General features: G+C 37.2%; 1 long non-coding RNA gene across 1 annotated transcript; it reads left to right on the forward strand.

Moving 5' to 3' along the window:
* LOC138821736 (uncharacterized) lies at nt 1-26,991 on the forward strand. The gene is made up of 4 exons (XR_011370205.1): nt 1-277; nt 8,844-8,909; nt 23,088-23,141; nt 26,706-26,991. It is a non-coding gene; the product is annotated as an uncharacterized lncRNA (long non-coding RNA).
* Nucleotides 26,992-27,683: the final 692 nt, after the last annotated feature.

A 27,683-nucleotide genomic window follows, 5' to 3' on the forward strand; every position in this document is an offset into this window, starting at 1 on the left:
GATGAAGGTGAGGTGTTTGAGTGGTGAGGAAGAGACTCAAGACGACTTCAGAGTATAGTAGGAAATTGCGAAGTCTGCCTTCGCCCCAGCAGCTTTCCCCCTTTCCTAATTTTCGAGATTTCAAATATCAGGCAATGTCGTGCTGCCAGCCCGATTAAAGCCCCAACCTGATCCCTGGACCTGGTTCTCTACTTTGGGCCCATTTGCCCACAATACCACTGCCATCACTGCTCGCCCCACCTGGAGCAGCCTCTAGCAGCTTCTCCCAGCAGCACAGGTGAGTGGTCGCCACCAAATCATCCCTACCGAGGTCAGACCCCCCTGGAGGGCACCATGACCCCTGCTTGTTTCCTCTCCCTGGCTCTGAAGAGCCAACTTTCTGTCTTGGGCATTTCTGAAACAGAGACTCAATATATGCTCTGGCTGGGCTGGATCGAGGTCCTCCTATATGTGACAGGTATGCTCCTCCAGGCCTGGTCCTCTGTAGTTGGGATGGTAGACATGTAGCAACATGCGCAGTCATCAATTTAGATGTCTTTTTCCCAACTTTTAGTCCATAACAGCCGATTCTTGACCATAGGTGAAGCTCTGGATAGGGCTGCACCCATCAGACCTCATTTTCCTCACAGTACAGTTGTTAGGAAGCAAGGGATTTATGTAGAGGGATCTCTGAAACATGGCTAGGCACAGAGGGAGCAGCCTTCAGATAAGGTTCTCTGAAGTTCTATGAGCAAATGACAAGAAGATACCCGGAAAGGGCTCAGATGGGGCCTTCTATTAATTGTGCAACAGATGTGGGATTATGAAACAAAACATGGCTCTCTTACATCATTACCCTATCCCATATGGAAGGGGATCCTTCATTCTGTGGAGTTTTGCAGCTAGGGAAACCAAAGCACAGAGAAGCCAGGTGACCTACTTATGACTTCAACTTCACAGGAAGCTCAGCCTGACTTCACTACCATGCTCCCTAAGACAATGGTTGTTATACAGTAGACTTCTGGTGGTAGGAAGTCCACTTCTTGTCAGTCGTGGGGCTTGAACTCTGGGTCTGGGCACTGTTCCCGAGCTCCTCAGCAAAATGCTAGCACTCTACCATTTGATCCCACAGCACCATTTCCGGTTTTCTGGTGGTTCTTTGGATATAAGAGTCTCACAGACGTTCCTGCAGTGGCTGGCTATGAACCATGATCCTTGTATCTCAGCCTCCTGTGTAGTTAGGATTAGAGTTCTAAGCCACCAGCAACCTTCTTAATTGTAATTGCGACTTTTTTCTCTCCCTCTTTCACAAGAACTGGTTGAATGGGTGCTGGAGGAGGGGGTTCGGCATCCCCATGTGGCTAGAACCCAAGGTGGCCCTCTCATTCTGGAGGTGGGCTGTGGGTCAGGTGCTGTCTTGCTCAGCCTCTTGAAATAGCTCCATGGGATAAGCCCCTCTGTGACCTTGCTAGACCATGACAGTTCTTCATTGTCCATCCAGCCTTACTGGACTTATTGTATGGTATTGCTTTTGACATCATTTCTAGCACCTGGCCATAATTATGACAAATAGTTATTGAATAAAAATGTAATGCCATCTTAAGAAAGTCATTTAGGGCTGCTGGAATGTGGCTTCATGGTACAGTGATTGCCTATCATGCATGAAACTCTGGGTTCAATTCCTCAGTAACATATAAAAAGAAAAATTCTGGAAGTGGTGCTGTGCCTCAAGTAGTAGAGTACTAGCTTTTAGCAAAAAAAAAAAAAAAAAAAAAAAAAAAAGATAAAAGAAAAAAAAAAAAACCTCAGGAATAATTCCCCACCCCTGAGTTTAAGCCCCTGGACTGGCAAAACAAAACAAAACAAAAGCTTTTAGTTAGTAAATGAAAAATAAAGAACCCATACTTGTATTATATAATTGCTCCTTCCATACTGACACTTGACAACAGTCCCTAATTAATGTACTTATATTAGGATACTGTGTTGAAAAAAGTTTTGTTCATTAAGTCACAGCTATTAATGCCAGGAATGTGCTTAGATGTCAGGTGAAGATTAATTCTGGAAATTCAATGATTCCAGGATTTTGTGTCTTCACTGCTAATCACAAAGAGAAGGGTAGTCTAAGTGTGATTTTGAAACATTTTGGTCAGTTATGGCACCAAAAACCCAGAGGTTAATTAAGTGTTGTGACAGAAGATAAAGAATAACTGCAGATGTACGGAATAAATCATAGTAACTAAGGTATACCAGAAACTGTTCCAGAGAACCATTTTTGGTTATTGAAGAACATGTTGTGAACTAGGCTTTTCCTCATTGTCTTTAGCATTCTAAATCTCTTAGGCTAGTTTTTAATCTCTGTGATAAATGTATCTCCATCTATGCTGTTCTTTCATAGGTGATCTTCTTTGCTTTCTAAAAATCACAGCCTTTCTATATTTCTCTATGAACATTTCCTGATACTAAATTCACCTATACAGATGTCAGAGGATGCTAATGTAAGGGTCCCATAGCTCATGAGTCATTAATGTAACAAAATGGAAATGGAGGACATATTTATTGCTATCTCAATTTTTCTGAAAAGCTGCAATGTCATCATTTGGTTAAAATTTCCATTCTTTGTAAACAGTGTCATTCAGTATACATAAATGCAAATATCAGACAGGTGCTGGTTATTTACACCTGTAATCCTAGCCACTCAGGAGTTTGAGACCAGAGGATTGTGGTTCAAAGTCAGCCTGCTCTGGAAAGTCCATGAGACCCTAATCTTCAGTTTACCACCAGAAACCCAGAAGTGGTGCTATAACTAAAGTTTTAGTGCACTCAAGTTGAACTGAAGAGCTGAGGGACAGCGCCCAGGATCAGAATTCAAGCCCCACAACCAATAAAAAAGGTGAAATATGACTTTAAGTTTCAAAGGAAGGAAAAGATCAATAATCTTCCCAAGCAATACAAATAATTCCAAAATGATTCCGTGCACCTAATTTTGCTGAGTAATGTGATGGATTTTTTGCTGGTCATATATTCTAAAAATAAATTATTTAACTATGGATACAGGTAGACCCATTGCAACAATGATATGTACAAGTTGTAACGTCAAAAAAAGAACTTTACAAATTTGGTGGGGGGGGAGGACTGGGAGGGGGTAGGGGGGTAGTATGGGAAGGGATGGGATGGGGTAACAAAGAGGAGGAAACAGTGCTTGATTAGAAATGTACTTGTTAGCTTGCCAATGTAATTGTAACTCCTCTGAACGGTATTCTCACAATAAAAAATGGAAAAAATTGTCAAATATTAGCTTTAAAATAAACTTCATCTAATATTTCATGTTTGAAAAGAGAAGTCTATACAGTTTATGTCACTTGGCTTTCTTATTATCTTATTTCAAAGCCAACCCTGGCAGGAGAGTCTGTCAAACTCTTATCTGTAATTACACAACAAAAAAGCCAGAAGTGGGTTTTGGTTCAAGCAGTAGAATACTAGATTTGGGGGCTGGTGGGCAGGAAAGGAAACTGTTCAGGGACAGGGTCCAGCCTCTGCGTTCAAGCCCCAGAACCAACACAAACTTAACAAACAAGCAAATAAAAAAAAAACCGATATTTCATTGGAACCCTCCTTAAAGGAGTACTGGTCTGAGAAGAGGCTCCTTTTCCTGATCATACTCACTGGATGCGTCTTTGGAATCCTCCTTGCTCTGGAGAACTCAGGTCTAAATTAAAGGAATTGATAACTGACACCTGCATGTCTTTGTTTCTATGCAGTAGAACTTTTTTTTTTGGGGGGGGAGTTCAGTCATGGGCCTGAACTCTGGGCCTGGGCGCTGTCCCTCAGCTCTTCAGCTCAAGGCTAGTCCTCTAACAATTGAGCCATAGCACCACTTCTGGCTTATTTTTGCTTATGTGGTGCTGAGGAATCGAACCCGGGCCTCATACATGCAAGGCAAGCGCTCAACCACTGAGCCACCTTCCCAGTCCCTTGAGTAGAACATGTTTAAAACAATGTTATTTCCTTTTGTTCTATGCTCCCCTTCAAATGGCACATTATTTCTTTTTTTTAATTTATTTTTTATTGGGAAAATAATGTACAGAGGGGTTAAAATTACATGGGCAAGATAATGAATACATTTCTTATCAAGCATTGAAGCCGCCTCCTTTGTTTTGTTTCCACTTCCATCACTTCCCAGCCTCCTCCCCCACTCCCACCTAATCCTCACACCCCAACCAAAGTTGTAAAGTTCGTTTTCAACATGACAACTTGTACATCTCATTGTTACAAGGGGTCCACCTGTATCTTTATTTAAACGACTATTTTTTCCCTTTCCTCTCCACAATTTATACCGACATAAAATACAGTGAAAACAGGATTTATAATGTGGGGGAGGGACATAAAAATCAACAAAGACATAATCTTATAAAGGCGTTAGAAACAAATGCATGAAAGAAAAAAAAACATTGAAATACCTATCTTAGGGTTCATTTTCCTAACATCACCTTATCTGGCCTTTTCTGCTTGACTCATACATATACTAGATATTGCAAATAAGGGAAACCATGGGACCTATGTTTCTTGGGCTTGTCTTTCTTCACTTAATATATTTGTTTCCAAGTCTTTCCATTTCCTAACAAATGGGGAAATGTCATTCTTTCTGATGGAGGCATAGAACTCCATTGTGTATATATTCAACATGTTCTTGATCCATTCATCCACTCAGGGGCATCTGGGTTGGTTCCATATCTTAGCTATAGTAAATAATGCTGCAATAAACATAGTTGTGCTGGTAGCTTTAGTGTGGTCTTGTTTGTAAATATTTGGGTAAGTGCCCAAAACTGGGATTGCTAGGTCATAGGGGAGCTTTATGTGGAGACTTTGGAGGAACCTCCATACTGCTTTCCAAAGTGGTTGAACAAGTTTTACACTCCCACCAACAATGAAGTAAGGTTAACTTCTGTCCACATCCCCTCCAGCATCTGTTGTTATTAGAATTCTTGATTATAGCCATTATAACTGGGGTGAGGTGGTATCTCAATGTTGTTTTGATTTGCATTTCTTTTATGGCTAGGGATGTTGAGCATTTCTTCATGTGTCTATTGGCCATCCTTCTTTCTTCTTCAGAGAAGTTTCTCTTTAAGTCGTTAGCCCACTTATTTATAGGACAGTTGTTTCTTTGAGGATTTGTTGTTGGCAGATTTCATTTTTTGAGTTCCAAGTATATTTTAGATATGAGACTCTTGTCCATTGTATGGCTAGTGAAGATCTTCTCCCAATCCGTGGGCTTTATATTGAACTTGCTAGCTATGTCCTTTGCCATGCAGAATCTCTGCAAATTCATGCAATCCTATTTGTCCACCCTCTCTTTTATTTGTTGTGTTTCTGTGACTCTATTAAAAAAATTTGGGCCTGGGCCAAGGAGACCTAAGTTTTCTCCTATTCCATCCTGTAATGTTTTCAGAGTGTCTGCTTTGACTTCGAGGTCTTTGATCCATTTGGAGTTGATTCTGGTGCAGTGTGATATATAAGGATCTAACTTTAGATTTCTACAATTAGTTAACCAATTTTGCCAGCACCATTTACTGAAGAGGCTGTTTTTCTTCCATCGTATTTTTTTACATCCCTTATCAAAGATTAGATGGCTATAGATCTGTATGTTCATTTCTCGGTTTTCAATTCTATTCCATTGGTCCTGAGGTCTGTTCTTGTGCCAGTACCAAGCTGTTTTGATTACTATGGCTTTATAGTAGAGTCTCAAATTTGGTATTGATATTCCTCCAGCAGCATTCTTTCTGTTGATGAGCGTTTTTGCTATTCGTGGTCTTTTATTGTTCCATATGAATTTTTGGATTACCTCTTCTATTTCCTTGAAGAATGATGTTAGAATTTTTATAGGTATCTCATTGAATTTGTAGATAGCCTTGGGAAGTATTGCCATTTTCACGATGTTAATCTTTCCAATACAGGAGCAGGGGAGGTTTTGCCATTTTCTAGGTTCAGTTTTTATTTCCTTTTTCAAGTTTTTAAAGTTTTCATCATAGAGTTCCTTCACTTCTTTGGTTAAGTTAATTCCTAGGTATTTTATTTTTTGTGGGGCTATTACAAATGGAGTTGCTTTCCAAATTTCAGCCACACTTTTCTCATTGTTGGCATACAGAAAAGCAATTGATTTTGGGGGGTTAATTTTATACCCTGCTACTTTGCCAAAGTTTTGAATCAGCTTGAATAATTTGGGAGTAGTTTATGGGATTCTTTAAATACAAGATTATGTCATCTGCAAAGAGGGAGAGTTTTATTTTTTCTTTCCCCATTTGGATCCCCTTTAGGTTTGCATCTTGTCGTATTGCTGTAGCTATGCATTCTCATACTAGATTGAAGAGAAGTGTAAAGAATGGACATCCTTTTCTTGTTCCTGAGTTAACAGGAAATGGCTTCAGTTTTTCATCATTAAATATAATGTTGGCTGTAGGTTTGTCATATACAGCCTGTATTGAGGAATGTTCCATTGATTCCTAATTTTTCCAAAACCTTTGTCATAAAGGGGCTTTGGATCTTGTCGAATGCTTTTTCTGCATCTATTGAGATAACCATGTGGTTCTTATCCTTGCTCCTGTTCATGTGATGAATAATATTAATTGATTTGCATATATTGAACCAGCTTTTCATCCCTGAAATGAATCCTGTTTGATCGTTGTGTTGATTGGCCAAAATTTTGTTGAGAAGTTTTGCATCAATGTTCATCAAAGAAGTGGGTTCATAGTTTTCTTTCTTTGATGAGTCCCTGCCTGGTTTTGGGATGAGGATTATGATGGCATCATAAAATGTGTTTGGTTGTGAACTTTCTCTTTCAATTTCATTGAAGAGTTGGACGAATATTGGTGTGAGCTGTGCTATGAATGAGTAAAAAAAATTTTTTTATAAAAGGTGCACAAAAATTGAATAAAACTTTTTTTTGATTTTTTTGGGAGGGGTGGGAAAAATCCTGTTACTCCCTCGTGTCCGTAACCAGCCTCTTGTTGGATTCTCTGGTCTGCTTGTGCTGTTTGAATTTCCTGTGGCTTGGTTGGTTTCTTAAGTCAGTATTTTTGCACAGGCAGATAAATGCTCTGCTTAACCATGGATTTTGTGATCCTCTTCCCAGCCTAGTTCAATGAGAGGGAGATCTGCATTGAGTGTCACAAAAGAGGGAGATGGCTTTTCCTGAAGTTTGGAGATGCTGTGATGAGGCTAGGTTCTGGGTAGAGTTGAGGCCCTTCAGCAAACAGTAGTTTTTCCCAGGGGTTAGTTTGTGAGAAACTTACAGAGCCCAGCCAGGAGCCACTCTCTGGGTTTATGTTTACTAAATTTCAATAGATTGTCAAGGCTGCTAAAGGGAGCGGCACCCTCTGTCTCTGATTACTCAGTGAAGAAAGCCATTCCTGGGGCTGGTAACTGAGCTGAGTGACTTTTCCCTGGGTGTAGCTGAGTCTGGCAGGTCACTTTAAGGTTCTTGTGACCTGCTAAATGACTCTAGTTTTCTTCCAATGCCTGAGTTGGAGCTAGCAGCTCCACTGAGCTTTGTCAGTATCCAAGATGGAGATCTCCGGTACTGGGGGTGGGGGAGATGGCCTTCCCTCCTCTGCTCCCTGAGAGGGAGTGAGGACGTTAGGCCTCTACTCAAGCCGCGTCTTGGTTCCTGGGTCATCTCTGGTCTGCAAACTACAGGATGAAGATGTCTGCTCCTTGTCAGTTCTTGCTGGCTCCTTCTCGCGGACTCTCTGTTCCATGTATGGTTGGTATGGCCACCCCTGACACAGCTGTCGCAGCAGTGGCAACTCCTGGCAAGTGCTCCGATCTGTCTCCTTGCCTGGATTTTACCTCTCTGGCATAACTCTTTGCCCTGTGATGGCACACTTGGTGTGATTCTCTGGCTTAGGACTGTTCACTGGAACTTTAAATCTGCCTTCTATGTGAGAGCTTGTTTAGCCTCCAGCTTCTCCTCCGCCATCTTACTGGAACTTCCCGGCAAATTATTTCTTGCTGTAATACTCTCAACTAGAATTTTACAGAAAAGTTATGTATGAGTAAAAACACACTCAAAAAAGTCAGGGACAGAATTTCCTTCAAGCCTTCGGATTATTTTCTTTTTTTAATTTTTTAAGGTAAAGATACAATACAGAGGGTTACAGTTACATGAGCAAGGTAATGAGTACACTTCCTATTGAGTTTTGTTACCCCCTCCATTGTTTTCCCCCTACCATCCCTTCACTCCCTAACTTCCCTGAGGTTCTTTTTTTAATGGTGGTTAAGTGATTACATAATGACAATTGTTCCCTTCTGCTCCCTAAAAATAAGGGATTCAATTATCTCTATGTATTCAAACAATACCTCAGTTAATAGTTGTAACCACAAGCTAGATTGATGCCTTAGTTTGTGGACCTACCTGTAGCCACTCACTCCCCCTCCCCTGTAGTAGAATGAATATAAAGCATGTTAAGTGGGATTTGGGGTTCTGGAACCGGGCTATGAGGCTTTGGGTCCTCTGGTGTCTTCTTTCCTATCACTTCCTGTGATTTCTCAGTTCTTTGTCCAGGTATCCCGTCATCTTTGCTGTTCCATGGTTGTGGTTAGTGACAGTACTGATATTTTGAACACCTCAAAACAAACTATGGAAAAACACTTCCCCCCCAAAATTCACAAATGTATAGGAGCACCTGAAAAGATACCAAATATCAGCAGTCACCCTGTGATCCTCTAGCAAGAAAGTATAATTCAGGAGTATGTTATCTTCTGATAATATAAGCGATGGACAATAGTCCCTTTTGTACATTTGGTATTTGGTATTGCATAAATTTTCAGAAACGCATATACATTGTGAAATAATGTTATGTATTTCATAGGTCACAAACCTCATCACTGGAGTGATGATCCTAATGTCTTATCCCAGTTGACTGATTCAGACTTAGGTGAGTGTGAATTGCATAATTATGAACATTTTTCCATGAAACTTCACAACACAGAATGAAGTGTGAGGGTCAGGGCACTCCATACCTATAGAAATTTTACATATATTACAGTAATACACACCTAAGCTGCTCAGCAATCACAGCACATTGGTTTGCTATAATTGTCTTCAGATCAGAAATACTCTAGAGTTTAAAGTAGAATGATGGGCTATACATTTTCAACGCAAAAGTGATGATCACCCCCTGCAATTATTCTCAGTGGAAAATCCTTCCTATACATTTTACTGGCCTAGCTTCTACTCTGTGCTTTACCATTATCAGGCAGGGTCACACTGTATTGAGCTACAATACAGCAGCAACCTTAGCTGCCTTTGAAATTTACCTCCAATCTTGATACCAAGGTCAACTCCGCATCTCTAATCACATAGTTTGTGGACACCTGAACTTTCCAAGCTTGGTTAAAAATTCAGCTATCATTGCTCATTGCGAGTGTAAAGATCTCACTCCATTAGATTTATTGTGTATAATCTTGTATTTCCACCATTGCCTTAGATGTTGGTTTTTGATATAGAGCTTTTAGTTTGCACTTGATTTATAGATGTGTTAGAGATGCCAGTTGAACTGCATATATTATAATGTAAGTAATTTGATGTTTTGACATAAGAATTTAATTTTGGCAATTGAGGAAGTCAATACACACCACTCACAAAAGTTTCTTTATATGTACTGGTATTGCTTTATTGTGAACTTCCTAAAAGCCAGTCATAGGAGTACATGTCCTAATCCCATCACTTCTGTCAGTGAGACGAGTTTGAAAGGTCCCGACCACTTGGCACTTCATAGTGAGAATGTTTCTACAATGAAGGGTGAGAGAATAGCAAAAAGAGCAAATGAATATTCCAACTGTTTTGTTACATGTTCTTGACACTTAGCCATTAAGACACCATAATAATGTTTTTATGATTTCTTACCTACTCTTTTCCTGTTCTGAGATGTTTTATTTATGGATCTCTAAGAAATCATATAAGAATCATATAATAAATCATATAAGAAACATAAAAATAATTTGTTTGGGATATATGACCTAAAAGGAATAATTTCAGGAAAGTATTAAGCACATAAATGTAATGCACACTTAAAATTGTCTCTTTATTTAAAACTTCAGCAGTTGTAGTTTATTTATTCTGTTAACAAAGATTATAAACTAAGTTACAATACTATTCCAAATGGAACACAGAACTAGAAACATGAAGGGTAGCACTAAAGAATGCTACTGCTACCACTAATAGAGTAAGAATAAAATTTAGGCAGAACTCATTCAGAGTAAAAGCCACAGGACTGCCCAACATTACATTAATTGTTTCATATGAAGAAAAGACCTTTTTTTTGTAAAGACAAATTTTCACCCATATTAACATCAGTTGGGTATATATTTCTTAAGGCTTTCAAGTAGGATGCTGTGCCTATATTGATGGAAGCTGACTTCTTTGGGACCTACTACACAATGTGCAGATCCCATTCCAAGCACTGCACTTGCATTAGGGTAATTTTAGTGCTCATGATAGTTCTTCCAGTTAGGAAATGAATTAAGTGTTTTATTAAAAACAGAAGTAGGCAACAAGGCCGAACACATTTCCCAAGTACCTAATACTGATCAACTATAGACCCATAATACAAATCCAGGTTTCCACCAGGCATATCTGAGGATATTCTGTAAGTTTCACATTCATTACCTTTCAAGATGTATGGAGCAGATGAACGCACATTATCTTCCTAATTATGGTTATAATGGCAATAACATTGCTACAGAATATACATATTTTTTAAATGAAAAAGGTGTGGGTAATCACATTGTAGGTGATCTTTATACTAAATAAAGCCTGCGCAAAAAAGTAAAGTAAGGAGCTGGGAAGGTGGCTCAGTGGTAGAGCGATTGCCTTGAATGCATGAAGTCCTGGGTTCAATTCCTCAGCACCACATAAGCAAAAAGAAAAAAAGTTGGAAGTGACGCTGTGGTTCAAGTGATAGAGTACTAGTCTTGTGCTGAAGAGCTGAAGAACAGCACCCATGCCCAGAGTTCAGGCTCCACGACCGGACCCCCCCCCCATAAAAAGAAAAACAAAAGAACCTAGTTCCCAAATTTAAGTCATAGTACTAGCACTCATATACCATATATACGGTTCCTAAAATATACAGTGAGTTAATTTGTTGAAACCTGGTCATAGATGAAATATGAGGTGTCAAAAAGTATGTAAGTCTGAAATGACTCCAAGTTATTTTGACAAGAGAGCTGGAAGAGTTATCACTTAATCAAATAGTAATGAGGGGTTGGTTTGTAGACAGAGATCAAAGCTCACTTTGGGATCTTTTGAGTTTACTGAAATCAGTAGCTAGGATTTGTCAGTAGCCAGGATGCTATTAAGGACTTGAATTAAAGAAAACAGAGCTGGAGAAAAATACAGAAATAATTACTGTACTCAGTAGTAACAACCATGAGAAGGAATATTACAGATCTAAGCCCTGGGATACACAAATATGTAAAACATGACAAATGAAGAAAAACAGTAATAAGTATGTAATGCAGACTTATATGGGTAGGTATTTTTCATGTTTAAGGGCTATTAAGTGATTGTGTGATGACCTAAAATTTACGAATTTGGTAAGTTCAGCTGTCCCTTGGGCCAACCATAGCTAAAAGTTTAAGTAAAATGGGGCCACAATAGTGTTTATAGTGTGTCTTGATTTACCAAAGTGAAAATAGGCCAATATTTGGAAAGCCACTTTTTGGACATGTGGTTGGAGTGGCAATTAGTGCAGTTTGTTCAAGTGTTAGTAGAAAGCTACAGGTTTAGCACAATGATAGAAATCTTTCAGGGATCAGGTAGATTTTCCCTCTGTCTTCAATTTCCCTGTTTTTCTTAAAGCTAAAATATCATTACTGGAAGCCTGTTCAAATTGTGCCTTTGGCAAGTTAACAGATAGTCAGTCTATCACAAGCCCAAATAAAAGAGAATGGGAACAGGTCTACATTGAGCACTCACAGTAGACGGGTCTCTGGACTTTCTCAGGAAGGGCCTTCTGCCATTGTTGGATGGATAGGGTTGGATAATATGTAAAATAGACACCATATATAGAAAGTATTCTGCTAAGTTGACACTTGAGATATCGGATGTTTTATCTGCATTGTATTGATTTCTATGAATCAGTTAATCAGATTCTTCATACCATATGATGTTACTAGATTAAAAATGCATGCTTATTGCATTTCCTTTGGATAACAGATAGTATGTTTTGAAATTTGGTATAAAACATTCGTCTCTTCATTTATTTATTTTTAATATGGATTACTCAAGTTCTCAAGAGTAGGGAAATGCCCTGGAACTTTGTAATTTGATGTCATATGTAATTTTTTTATTTTTATTTATTGTCTATTGCAGCACCCGGCTTTCTAATAAATATGTAATCTATTCAATTTTGAAAAGTACTGCTATACCTCCCACTTATTTGTTTCATTTCTGAAATCCAAGTTACTCTGTGTGTCAGGGTGGATACTTTTGCCTGTAACAGTTTTGTTATTGAATAAATATCATCTGGCTACACAGGGAACAAAGGATATGAAGCTACAGTATCCCAAAAAAGAACTTCCAAGACAATTCAAGGTTAACTCATGTACTCTCTGTGTAGGTGATTAGGAGCATAGAAAAGAAATTCTTATACATGAAAGTGACTGAGATTGTGTGCACATAGGTGTTCACTTATTTATCTGTTGCTATAGTTCATGGATGTTCATGTTGATTTATATTCCTTCAATATGTATCCAATTGCTGTAAAGGTCATCAACATATCTGACTTTTTGGTATTGTGTAAACTTCCATTAAGATATTCCTATGGGTTGCACTAGTTTACAATGCCACAAAACCAAATATAGTTCCTGATTTATTTCAACCTATCCAGCAGTTTATTTATTCTGGTGTGTAAGATAGGAGCTCATTGACTTTCCTCTTTATTTTACTTCGTCTTCGCTATGTGGATATGAATTTCAAACATTTCATTTATTTATAAACATTTATGTTTGTACTTCATTCCTGATCAGTGTCTTTCTTTTTCTTTTGGTATTTCATCAATTTTTAAGATTTATAATTTTTTATTTTTTCCCATTTCAAATACACACTTTAGTTAGTAAAAAGATTTTTTTCATTACATTGTTGCACAATTAACTAAAAACAACAGATTGTATATTTATATCACTGGATGTTTTTGTTTGTATTTACAACCAGGAAAATGTTTCAATAAAGATGCTGAACTTCTTTCACTGATATACTGAAAGTATAGTATCTCATATTGGCCTAAACTAATCTCTGAATTAAAAGTCACGGCATGGACCACCACAGTCTGGGCTAAGTAAAAACACTAACACAGCAAAAACTGGATTTAAAGAGAGCAAAAGGCTTCAAAAAAGTTAGAAGAAAGGCATCACCTTCATGAAGCCAATGTGGAAGTTCACAAGAAGACCTTAGGAATCTGAATATCAAGAAGATCAAAGGATAAAAAGTATTTAGAAGGACAACTTCAGAACTCCAGGTTGGGGAGGTGGGACAAACAATAGATACCCAAACTCAATGCTGAAGAGAAGAAGTGTTTTACTCCAAACCTCATCTGTGTCTGACTCTCTCACACAACACACACACACACACACACACACACACACACACACACACACACACACACACATCTAGTGAGAGGCCTTTGTCAAAGTATAGGCATTCTGGACTTAGACTCCGAATAATCAGAAAGTATCCCTTGTGAAGACCTTTACTGAAAGTATCCATTGTAAGTAGACTTTTACTGAAAGTTAGAACTCAGATTCCTGGAAAAACTGTGAAATGTCATAATAATGCTCTGCCCATAACTCCCTAGCAATAGCCATCACTAAATGAAAGTACCTAAAGCTACAGTTTTTTTTTAATTTTTAATTTTTTTTACTTTTTACTGTGAAAAGACTATACAGAGGGATTACAATTACATGGGCAAGATAATGAGTACATGTCTTATCAAGCATTGTAGCCTCCTCCTTTGTTTCCCTCTCCCATCCTTTCCCATCCTCCCCTCGCTCCCCCATCAAATTCTCCTCAACCCTCCCCCTACCAAAGTTGTAAAATTCGTTTTTCTCCATAAGATCTTGTACATCTCATTGTTGCAATGGATCCACATGTATCCCTATTTAAACGATTTGATTTTTTTCCCTTCTCCTCCACAAATTATTGCTTATTGCTTAGTCTGCACCTACTAGCCAATAAGATTGTTATAAGATTACCCAGTTAACTGAAGGGTCGGGGCTCTCAACTCTGACCCACTGCAATGGTGAAAGTTTTGAGTCCAGGCTTGAGCTTGCAATAAATGACTCTAATGTTCTTGCATGAGAATTGGCTCCATGATGGTCTTTGGGGATCCTTATCTAAGCGCAAGACTAGTGTACACAGAGAACCCCAGGGGCAGCAGTATCTGGGACAATGATGCTTTTTTCCTGTTCTTTTTAGAAAATCAAACATGATGTTGCAGTTGGCTCCACAGCTGCTCCACACCTGAGCAGGAGGAAGGAAAGGATGACTTAGACTACTGGGCGGCCTTGTGTACCCCTGGCTTTCTGTGTAAGAATGCAGTTTGTGGTCCCCTAGGCAGGGGTGGCCAAGCTGAAATGGGGGTATGCTTTGCCTGGAGGATGGCACCCTGTGACCCCTGCATGCATGGTGAAGCAGCCTGGATAGCCCTGTGAGCATCTCCAGGATGGCCTCTCAGTGGCTTGGAGAAGTTGACTCCTTGTAGTTGGACATGGCAGGAGGCAGGATGAGAGCAGGAATCCAGAAGATGGGAGGAGCACAGAAGCAAATGCACCTCTCCATTGAGATTCCTTGGCCATTCTAAGGAGGTTCACAACCCACACGTGGCGGCCACTGCACAGGTCTCCAGAGGCCCTACTTGTCTGGGGAGCAGTGCCTGGTCCTGATCCAGAGCAGGTACTTCCCCAGTGGTCATGAGCATGGCTAGGCTGGAGCAGAGCCTACCAGCCATGCTTCCTCTGTCCTGCTGTGTATAGCCTTCCAGCAGCTGCCCAGGTTCCAGCACCCACAACAGACCAGCTCCTTTGGGCAGGCTGAGGCTGTGCTGACAATTCCTGGTGCCGGCGTCAAGGCAAGAGCGAGGCCTATCCCACAGGAGAGTTGGCCCTCACTTCCAAGGGCATCAAGAGAGGCATGACAACCACAGGCCCAGCCTTGCTGCCCTCACTGGCCATAGAGGTTACCTAAAAGTCCCTGCCTTTGTTCTTAAAATTCTTCAGCCACTGGTTGTCTCATTTTTCATTATCTGTTTTGGTGGGACTCGAGACTTCTTCCTCTCCTCACCAAGCAAACAGGCCCTAGCAAATCCACCACAAATTGCACACCTCACAAACACTCTCCAGAACCCAGCTGCCTTTGGGGCTACTGCTGCATGAGCTGTTGGCCAACTCCATCTTCCTCCCTTCACAGCCTCCGTCAGGGCCTCCCCACCATCCTCTCCACACAGCCCCCATCCCCAACCCCAGCAGGGCCAGTGCTCTAGAGAAAATAACTGTCTGCCTGGCACAGCAGAATCAAAGGTGTCACACTGTGCAGCCTCCCGAGAATTGGAGGCATCATAGGTCTCTGATCACTGTCTTTCACTTCACTTACACATGTATTAATTGTATTAATTTGGTATTTAATATTGGATCTCATAATTTTTTGAAGCCTTTGCAGAATAGCTGGTAGAAATATAGTCCCAAATTAGTATTGTCTCTTGTTTAATTCTTTCGAGATTCAAAGATACTTTAAGTAGATATAACCATCATAAATTCTCAATTACATAACAGAGTATTATTCAGAAAACATTTGCTTATGCATCTGTCATCAATTATTTACAAAACTAGAAAGTTTTAAAGTCTCAAATATTATAGGAATATCTTTGATTCATGTCGAATGGATGTGAGTAGGTTGAGCTGTTGCATACATTCATGTGTGTGTGTTTGTGTGTGTGTGTGCGTGCGCGCGCATCTGTGTGTGTGTGTGTGTGTGTGTGTGTGTGTGTGTGTGTGTGTGTAGGGGTTATATGTATCATTGAAATCAAGGACAGGAACTTTTTTTCCTTTTTCTTAGATATGCATTATGGTCTTTCTTTTACGGTGGTAGGCTCTGATTTCTTGCTTTTGCCTGATGTGCACATTCCAGCTCAATTTTTCAATTAAACCTTCTTATTTAATATTGAGCATATAGTGCTCTGATATTGCTTTGCCTTTAGTTTGCCATCTAGGATCTCCTTTTCCTCTTTAGCTATTAACATTCAATATAAATTTTGCCTCTTGACTGATTTTCCCCTTTAATTTGCATCTTGAAATAAGTATTATAAGACCTTTGATCTTTGTATTTATGAAGAAAAACCATTTTGAATTTTCTGTTTAATGTAATAACACCTGGACACATTTGTTAGCAACAAGATCTTAAAATTTCTTATGTAGTTTTAGTTTAAAATACCGTCATCCATGTTTTTAGTATAGGGAGACAAACACTTCCTAGTATCAATGATAACAATTTTATTCATTAAAATAGCAGATAATTCATAATTTTGCATATGTCTAGTGGAAAATGAATACATTTGCTCAATAGATTTGCTTGATAGACCTATGCACAGACATACCACTCATAGGGGCTCAGAAGGTGGATCAGTTGTAGACAGCTTACCTTGAATGCACGAGACCCTAGGTTTGATTCCTCAGTACCACCTAAGCAGAAAATGGTAGAAGTGGTACTGTGGCTCAAGTGGTAGAGCACTAGTCTGAGCTGAAGAGCTGAGGGATGGCAATCATGCCCAGAGTTCACCACCACCGACAAGTTAAATCAATAAATAAAACTCATACTCAAGTACATTAATTTCAAAGATTAATTACCATTTTAGTTTTGGGCAGGGTGCCAAGATATAGCAGAACTTTGTCACAAAGCTTTAAGAGGATTCAACATCTGACAAGTACTAAGAACATAAAGTAAAAATTTTGCTATGACAACAATATATAGAATCGCCATTCAAAGAGAAAAAGGTACCAAGAATGATATACTTTTTATAATATTTCTTAAGAGATTCTGGCTCTACATTAATTATCATATAATTTGACCTTCAAAAACTCCAGGTGGGCCTGAGTTTTGAGGGCCTCTACAAAAACTGGAGGAAAGAATCATCAACCCGGATTTTTCAAATTGTTTTTGTTAAGGTAGTGTACGTACAGATCACCATTTTATAAGACGCTAATTAGTTCACTTCTTGTTTGACAATCTCATCACTTTGCTCTCTCTCTGATTTTCCCTCCTGTCCCTGTCCACAAGAGGTATAGCTCATTGTGAATATAATCTCTACAGAGTACAACTGCTGCATTTGTTTCCCTGTTCTCCTTGAATTTCTCTGGCTCCTTCAATGTCCATAAAAGGATAAACAAGAACAAAAATATCCCTAGTGTTTTGAATTCCTGGAATTCATTTCAATATAAATACCAGTAGTTTTATACGAGTGTCAGACTCTATCCACACATCCTGAACACTTACACTTCCTGCACCTAGTCTTAACTCCCACTGGATTCTAAGGTCCACAAGTAATTCTTTTCACTTTCCACACAGGAAGAATGAGTGTCAGAAAGATTAAGTAATTTACTGGAAATACTGAGCATAGTGGCTCAGATCTGAAGATCATAGTTTGAAACTAACTCATGTTGACATATCCGTTACATGTTTATCTCAAGTTTGAGGCCACCTGGATAGCAAAGTAACCCATCTCATGTACAAGAGTCTGGCTATCCAGAGACACAGAGAGAAGTTGGAAGAGCATCAGCAAATGCTCTTGCCCAATTCTAGGGAGTGGCTTGGTGCCAAGTAAGTAAGTTATAGCTGCACCAGGGAAGGGGAGTAAAACAGGAGTGGTTATAATAAAAGCACTGGTATAAAGCCTCAAAATAAGGACCACTCTGTATGGACCAAAAAGTCTCTAGCATGAGGTTCTTTTTAAATTAACAAGCACGATTTTATATTTTTACAGAGTGGGATGGTGTATAGTTACAGGCAATATCTGCTATGTCAGGTAATCCAGTCTGCTCTTTCACATATTACGCAGTAGCCAGGTTTTAACACAAATAACTTCAATGAGATTGTTGAAATTATACTGTGACTTTTACCTCTCATGACTCAAAATTCTGTCAAATTATTTCTGACTTCCAGATGTTTACACAACATTTCTCATGAAATTTTCTACTATTTTGTCTTTATTATTGATGTTCATACTACTTTTTTGTTGTTGTCTTTTGTGTATATGCCATTTTTAGGGTGGGAACTCAATGTTTAATTGTCTCTGTTGTACTTTTTGCTCATGGCTGATAACACATTATTCCTTGAGCCACATCTCACCTTCTGCTTCCTGCTATATAATTGGAGATAAGTTTTCACATTTTTGTCTGTTTGGACTGGTATTGAACTAAAATATTCAGGTCTTAGCCTCCTGAGTTTCTATGATTCTACACATGAACAGATAACACCAAACTTTCCTATACTGTTATTTTAATTATGTGTTAGAAGAAAGTGGAAGTATATTTGTGTTAAGTGTGCAATTTTCAAATACAAGTTTGAATCTACTTGATATAATGTAATTGTTATCAATTTTAAGTTAAATCAATGAATATTACACATTCCAAAGAAATATAATTGAAAAAATGCATAATTATTTTCTTTAAACCAGTAATAGAACTATGAATATCTTTTACTTTACAATTCATGTTTTATATAACTTTAATTAGCAGACTTCCATAACTAAAAGTAAATATATTAATTTTATACTAAAAGAAGCAAAGGCTCTCTACTTTGTTTTTTATCTCTTTACCTTCTAATTGGTCAGCTTTGATGGCTTCAAGTTCTTTGTTGAAGCTCTGTTTTATGTCTTGTATGAATTTCTTTACTTCCTTAATTTTTTGTTCAGTGTTTGTTCTCAAATCACTTAGTTGATTGGTTATGGTTTCTTTAGACTCCCAATTCTTCTGTTGGGTTCCATTCAGCATTCCCTTTGTGGTCTCCCTGACTTCCTTCAGCTCTTTGTTAATGGATCCCATGGATGCCTTTAGTGATCTTTGTGTATTCTCTACCTGGTCTCTCAATTCCTGTATTACTATTTGATTAGCTTCCTCCCGTTTGTGGGATTCCTGTAGTTCTCTTTCCTCCCTTTCCTGGGATTCCTGCAGTTCTCTTTGAGTGTTCTCAGCATGCTCACGCCATTCTTCCCTTTCTCTTTGAGTATTCTCAAGTTGTTCATGGAAATCCTGTATCAGTTTTTGAGTAGCTTCCTCACGCTTTATAAGATTATCTCTTTGTTGCTTTGTATGTCTCTCCCCCACAGTATAACCCCTGCTTTCACTATATTTGATGTCATTATAACTTGAGGAGGAGATGGGGAAAAAACAGTTGTTTAAGGATACAGGTTGACCTGTTGCAACAATGAGAAATACAGGTTGTTATGTCCAAACGAGCTTTGCAGTGTCGGTGCAGGGGGGCGGAGGAAGGCGGGGAAGGAGAGGGATTGGGATTGGGGGGAGGGGGGAGGCTGGGAGGGGATGTGAAGGGTAAACCAAGGGAGGAGGCTGCAATGCTTGGTAGGAAATATGCGCATAATCCTGCCCATGTAATTGTGACCCCTCTGTTCACAAATAAAATGGAATAAAATTTTAAAAAAAGACAAAAAAAGACTGTGAAACTAAAAAAAAAATGAAGCAAAGTGATTATACTTAAGAATACATATTTCATCATAGCCAAAAGATAAGTTTATGAGCATTCTCACTATAAAGAAATGTTACATGCCGAAATTAACGGATATGATGTAGCTTGATCATTAAACAACATATAAATGAATGGGATTACCACTCCATACTTCATTTCAAATCCAGCCTAGGCAAGAAAGTCAGTGAGACTCTTATCTCCAATGACCGACCAGAAAATTGGCTGTGGCTCAAGTGGTAGAGCACTAGTATTGAGCTGAAGACTTGGCGGACATTGTCCAAGTCAATATTTCAAGCTTCATGATTGACAAAAACTAAAAATAAACAGTTACAAATAAACAAATATTTTGGCATAAATGTTAAAATATATGTTATAAAAATGTTTAAACCCTCACTAGATATAATAGTTTATATAAATGTAAAGAATTGTTTTCTGATATTAGTAGTCATTGAATAATTGTGTAAATCTCACATTTCTCACTCAATTCATATTTGTGTGTTTATATGCTTATATGCCATAATTATAATTAACTGATATGTGATAGGCAGTGCTGTTTTAGGAATTTCCCTTGGCTTTCTATCATTAATCCTTTTACCTTAAAATAAATATGCCCTCCAACATTGTTAGAGATTTCATCTCATTGAAGCAAAAAAGAATAAACCATAATCATTTTTTTGAACAAGTGTAACATTGTACATGCATTTCACTTAGTTTAAGAAACAAAATATTCAAGTCATCTTAACCGTACCACTAATAACAAAATGTCTTTTGAGCTTTTCAGTCTCTTAAGAGATGAAACCTTTAATTATACATCTATTTTTTTCTGCCTAAAACCTTTTCCTTAGTAAGATCTTTTGTGTAACCTTGTGTTCCTGGTTAAAAGACAGGAACAAAGGCAATAATGAAAATAGACAAGGAAATATTTGAAAACAATTATAAAACAATTGCACACACTCCTGTAATCACCAGTTTCAATGAGAATATATGTTAAAGTATCACATTTTTGTTATCATTTAAAGGGCAATAATTACACTTTAATTAGCAGTGAAGAAGGGAACAGAAAACTGAAGATAGCTTGACTTTGAACAATCCAAAATTAGCAAAATTGATTTATCTTGTTTTTCTGTGTAGTTGCCAAAATAATAGAGAACAACACCCAAAAGCAAGAAAACACCTAAGCCAAAGCAGTAAACATTTGTCTATAAAATAATGGTTATGGTGAACAATAAGAAATATAAAAATCCTTTATTAAAATTTTACATATCTAGACTAGGACTTCTCGTGTTGAAGAAGAGGAAAGGTATGAAATATTTCAAGATTTTTGGACTATTCCCCAAGATTATTCTTCTTTATCAGCTATAGCAATGCAAGTAGCCTTGGTTACTCTTAGTATCATGCTTGTTTATATTTAGAAGCATTATTTGTTTCTGTGTTACAAGCTGCAAACACTTGGGTATTAATAAAGAGTCATTTCCTAAGAGAGGAAAGTTTCTATGTAAACAAACCTAAAATATCAAAGACTTAGCATAGTGGAAATTATTTTCTAGCTATATCACAATCTGTTGGCATAGATTTTCTTTCACATTGTTCCAGGGGATGCATTTTTGTTAACTTCTTTTTCACCATCAAGTGATCCTATAACATGCTATGGCATCCTGGGATTGCTGTATCTTTCCTGGATTCTCTAAATTCTGTTGGAAAGTTAGGAAAGATAGAAAATTGACTTACTGTTTCACCTTATTTTTTATTACCTTACAAGCTGTAAATCAAAGTGACATAAATTGTCTTTATAATATTAGAAGACAGATTTCATTTCTATATTCTTACCCTAGCCTTCTACATAACTTTGATACTTAATGATCCCCAAATGTGAAAATGCAGATAGGTAATTTCTTATTTAAATATTATTTAGAATTTCAAGACTTCATTAATGCAAGACCCTTAGTAGTATATAGATCATACATGTGTACAAAGCTGGTGGCAATTTTTCTTATTCTCAGAAAATTGGACATGTGGTATCTTTGCAGTTGCATCAAAGAAAGGCTGTAGTTGAGTTAGTTTACTAAACCAAATCTGCTGTAAAATATTTCTACAAGTTAATTGGCTTGAATAATTCGTATTTTCATTTTACAGTTCTAAAGGACAAAAATCTAAAAGAAGTCTCACTAGATTAAAATTGAGCCACCTACAGAGCTAAAATATTTTTCAGATGATTCTAGTGGAAAAGGCATTTACTTCCTGTTCCACTTTCCAGAAACTTCAGAATCTGGATTGTTGTCTTTTCTTTTATCTTCTAATGTAGCATCTTTACATCTTACGGATGGTTCTTACCTAATGATGTCCCTCTAACTACAGCTGGGACTTTTGAGTATACTTTTCCCATTTGATAATTATTCAAATTTCTATTCCTTAGGTAATGAAAGGTGATTATTTTACAAACATTATAAAATGTAAATCTACATTTGATTGATTAGATATTTCGGGACTATAGATATTTTGGGAAGGTATTTTACTGCCTACCACAATGAGTGCATAAGCATTCTTCTACTATAACCTGTTATCCTTTCATTAATTTTGAACAACATATTTCTTCAATGAAATATAACTAGAAAAAATTTAGTTCTTGAAAGCATTTAATCCTGATTAAAACATTGTCATGTACTAGAAATCTTAAGTGTCAGAGAGCAGCTCCTGAAGCAGTTTTGGCATTATAACTTTTTGTATATTCTGCTTAAAATCTTCTCTTTTCAAGAGCATTTGATTGTTATTATTTTGGAATTATGGTTAATAGATATTTGACTGCTATTTTTAAAGAATGCACCACCAATCCTAGTTGTCTTCTTCTACCTTTTTTATGTCTAAACTATTTCTGAAAGAAACACAGCTATTTGAATTACATGAACTGCTTATTGAAGTGTGGAGAGGAAAAGAAGAAAAAAGATGTCCCTTTGTGTATGTCATGTTGAAAATGTACCTAAAAGCTATTTATCTTAACATCATATATTTTTTCATTTTGTTTAGATTCAGATAAAATTTAGCCTCTCAATTCACACAATGTTAATGCAGTCATTTCATGCCTCCCAAAAGCAAACAACAAATTACTACATATTTGAAATTTTTTAATTTTAAAAATTATTATTTATTTTAAAACACTATATTTTTAAAAAATGAGCAAAAGCCAATGGTATTAAACATTTAGATTTGTGTTCAGACTCTATTGTTGAAGCCAGAAAGGGAAAAAATCATGTTTTTCTTCTTCCTTGAGTCACTCTGATTTACTTCATCTATTTCTGAAAGAATAAAATTCTGGCTTTGAAGTCTTTTGCTTGATATCCACAATGTCTCATTCTTCCTTTATTAATAGGAGAATTTGGAGAAAGGATGAGAATTCTCACTAGGAAAAGGAGAAGAGGAAAAGGCAAGTGAGAAATCTAGATATTTTGTTCTTCCTCATCTCAATCACAAGGTCTGGATAATGGTTGTGGATATTTGATACAGTGCTTTAGAGTGATTAAACAACATTTATAGAAATAGCTAACCCCTTAAGTGATCACATAGAGAATACTTATTTATTAAAAAATGTAATAACATCAAACAGGAAGTGTTATCCATTTGTTTAGTACTTGTTTAGTATTTCTTAAATTCTGATGTACTGTAGTCAACTATCATAAAGGTATACAAGAATAGTAAGAAACTAATATCTTAATATAATATTCTAATATTAGCTTTATTCTTGCTGTGTTTGAGTTTTGCCTCATTTTCACATGCTGTATTCTTCCAGTATGTAAGTTGAAAGAAGATTACCTCTGGAAATATGCTATTTTTATAGCTAAGGGAAAAGAAGTTAGCTTTTAGATACAGACAATGAGATAGAAATCTTCCCCTAGAAATAACTTTTCACCACTTCTGGTTCATTTTTGTAAGCTGAAGTAAGTCACATGACTCATCTTGACATTGCAGAGTAGAGGTAAATCTCACCTACAGGAAGCTGATGCAGGACAGACTAATATGCCAAGATATGCAACATGAGACAAAGAGGAAAAAGAAGATAACTATAATACAATCAGTCATACATGCCATCACTTGTCTCTGCAGGAAGGAAGCTATTATGTACCTTTGTTTCTAAAACTACTGAGATCTTCAAATCATGTCTTATGCTTGTAGATTACTGGAAATCGAGAACATCTTGATTCTGAGACAGCATAAAATCTCAAAGAAAGCTGGAGTAATTATTTCAATAATACATTTTGTTCTGCTAGGACATGAAACCATTTTATAGACAATACTTTATAGTAGTAACTTTTTTTCCAGAACTGGATTTTGTTAATATATATGACTATCCACCAGAATAAATGTCTTCATTTATCTGCTTCTTGTGCAGACAGCATAGTCTAGTAGATGTAGGAGTTCATCAGTAGCACTTTTTAAAAATGCAAAAAATGTGGACTGGGAGCCAATGTACGTATTTTTCCAACATCAGCTTCCACATCCTCTGTCTTCCTTCCTTGGAAAAACACTCAATCAATAAAAAGACTTAAATTTTTGGCTCTTGAACTTGAAAGTGGAAGCAGAATGTTATGGATGTAGGAGATGGCTGTAAATGGTTCTTTATATAATAATGTAAAATATTATGTAATAATATAAAATAATAATGTCACATGCAATAGCCCTATGAGTCCTGAAGGTCTTACATTGAACTTCTCTAGTGATGTGATAGTAATGTCAGCCTTACTGGTCTTAGTATTGCTTTCCACTTCATTTTCTACCACTTAGCTATATTATAATGCATAGGAATGTAATGAAAAAGTAATGTCATCTTAAGAAAGTCATTTAGGGCTCTGGTAATGTAGCTTCATGGTACAGTGATTGCTTATCATGCATGAAACCCTTGGTTCAATTGCTCAGTACCACGTAAACAGAAAAAGAAGTGGTGCCATGCCTCAAGTGGTAGAGTGCTAGCCTCAAGCAAAAAAAAAAAAAAAAAGAAAATAAAATTCTCAGGAAGTGTTCCCTGGCCCTGAGTTCAAGCCCCAGGACTGGCAAAAAATTCATTTAGCTAGTAAATGTCAAATAAAGTACCTATATTTTGAATATAAAATTGCTACTTCCAACTATGGCCTAACAATAGTTCTTAATTCATGTACTTTACCTATATTAGATGACAGTGTTGATAAAAATAAACAAAACGTTTTGTTAGGTAGGTCACAGAAATTAATGTCAAGAATATGCTTAGATATCTGTTGAGGATTAATCTAAGTGAGATTTGGAAATCTTTTTGGTCAGTTTTGGCACCAAAAAGGCACCAGCTAATTAATAGTTGTGATAGAAGCGAAGGAATAAATCCATATGGAAGAAATAAATGATAATAATAACTAAATTATACCAGAAACTGTTCTAGGGAACCATATTTGGTTACTAAAGAACTAGTTATTAAGTCGCCTTATTCCTCATGGCCTTTAGCATTCTAAATCACTTAGGCTAGTTCTTAATCTCTGTGAGATAAGTTTTATGTAATTCTGTGTTGTTCTTTCATATCTGGTCTTCTTTGCTTTCTAAAAATCTCAGTCTTTCACTATTTCTCTACTAACAATTATTTATATTAAGTCCACTGATGCAGACCTCAGTGGATGCTAAAATAAGAGTCCAATAGCTTATGAGTCTTTAATGTAACAACATGGAAAAAGATGACATATTTATTGCTACCTCGAATTTTCTTAAATGCTTCAATGTCATCATTTGATTCAAATTTCCATTATTTGTCTACAGTTTCATTAAGTGCACATAAATGCAAATATGAGCCGGGTGCTGGTGGCTCATGCCTGTTATCCTAGCTACTCAGGAGATTGAGACCAGAGGAATGTGGTGCAAAGTTAGCCTGGTCAGGAAAGTACATGAGACACTGATCTTCAATTAGATACCAGAGACCCGAAAGTGGTGCTGTAACTAAAGTGGCAGAGCACCCAACTTTATCTGAAGAGCTGAGGGACAGTGCCCAGGATCAGAGTTCAATCCCCACGACCAACAAAAATGTGAAATATACTTTAAGTTTCCCCAAAATATACTACGAAGTCAATAATAATCTTCCCAAGCAGAAAAATTTTTCCAATATGACTCAGTGCACCTACTTTTGCTGAGTTATTTAAGTTATGGCTTCTTTGCTGCACATATTCTCTTTTGTAAAAATTGTCAAATATTACCTTTATCATAAAATTCATCTAATATTTCTTGGTTCAAAAGAGAAGTCCATATAGTTGATGTCACTTAGCTTTCTTACTATCTCAGTTCAAAGCCACCCAGGCAGGAGAATCTGTCATATTCTTATCTCTAATTAAACACCAAAAAATCCTGAAGTGGACTTTTGGCTCAAGCAGTTGTGTACTAGCTTTGGGGGCAGGTGGGTGGAAAGACAATTGTTAGGGACAGGGTCCAGGCTCTGAGTTCAAGCCCCAGAAGCAGCACAAACTAAAGAAACAAACAAGCAAACAAAAAACCCCCACATATTTCTTTGGGCCCATCCTTAAAGCACTGTTTTGAAAAGAGGATCCTTTTGCTGATCATACTCACTGGATCCTGCTTTTTGGAATCCTTATTGATATGGCTAACTCAGGACCAGAATAAAGGAATGGATATCTGAATTTTGCATCAAGCCAATCATCTCAGGAGGTAAATATCCATGCATAAGACATTTTAGATCCTCCATGTCTTTGTTTCTTTGTAGTAGTACATTGTAAAACTATGTTATTTCCTTTTTTTCTATGTTTGCCTTCAAATGGCATATTGTTTCCTTTTGTAATACTCTAAACTAGAAGTTTACAGAAAAGTTTTATGACTAAAGTGCGCCCTCGAAAAAGTTAGGGGCAGAGTTTCCTTCAAGCCTTGGATTATTTTCTTGTACAGTAAAAATGAGAGCACAAATTAACTTGAACTTTGTCATTTCTCTATGTTCAATTTCTCTCCTGGATTGTTTCTACTTCCTGTAAAGGTTCCTTCCACTTACTTCCAGTAACAATCTACGGTATTGCTCCAGGCAAAATGAATGATTTCTGGCTTCATTGAAATAACACAAAGACATCTTTGGACACAAGGTAACACGTGTTTCAGAGACAACTTATTAATGAGAAAATATGGAAATTACATGGCTTATAAACTATATCCACGTACATATGGCTGTATAAGACAATGAGAACTGAAATGAACCTCAAATACGAACACAAATTGTTTTTTCTTTCTTGGTATTGTTTTTAATGTATCTACCATGTATTATGTGAATTTTTTTGTTTCTCTTCTATTTTCTTCCTCCATGGTATAACCCGTTTCCACTGTATTCGAGGTCGGTGTGCTGCAACTTGCATATACATTTTTCTAATGTGGGGAGGGGAAGGGAAATAAAATGCTGAAAGAAGTATAGACTATGTCACATTGTTACAATGACATGAACAAGACACTATGTTGAAAATGAACTTACAAGTTGGGGATGGGAGGGGAGAGTTGGGGCGGTGGGGAGAAAAGGGATGGCAGGGGAAAAACAAAAGAGGAGGAAACAATGTTTGTTAGATAATGTATTCATTAACTTACTTATGTAACTCTAACACCTCTGTCCACCATTTTCACAATAACATAAAAAAAACATTATCCTGGAGTACATTAAGTTCAAATTTCCTAAGTGCTCTGTAAATTAAGACCAATTTTAAGTGGGAAGAAGGTTCTCAGAAACATTTTTGTCAGTGTTTGTGTTGTGCATTATTAACCAAGTGTACATAAGTTAACTGAAGGAGAAACAACAGGAATAGGAGAAAGAGAAGTTCTGTGTTTAAGTATAATGGTTCAATACACTATAGAAATCTCTGCAAATAAGACAGCGTTGAAATAATAAAGCCAAGGCCAGTATGTAGACCTATGGGAGTGATATAGATAAAGCATTACTCCTAAGTAGAACATGAAGAATGAAGCCACTCTCTTT

The sequence above is a fragment of the Dipodomys merriami genome, unplaced genomic scaffold, assembly GCF_024711535.1.
Source record: "Dipodomys merriami isolate MVZ:Mamm:240054 unplaced genomic scaffold, mDipMer1.0.p SCAF_934, whole genome shotgun sequence".
Classification (NCBI taxonomy): domain Eukaryota; kingdom Metazoa; phylum Chordata; class Mammalia; order Rodentia; family Heteromyidae; genus Dipodomys; species Dipodomys merriami.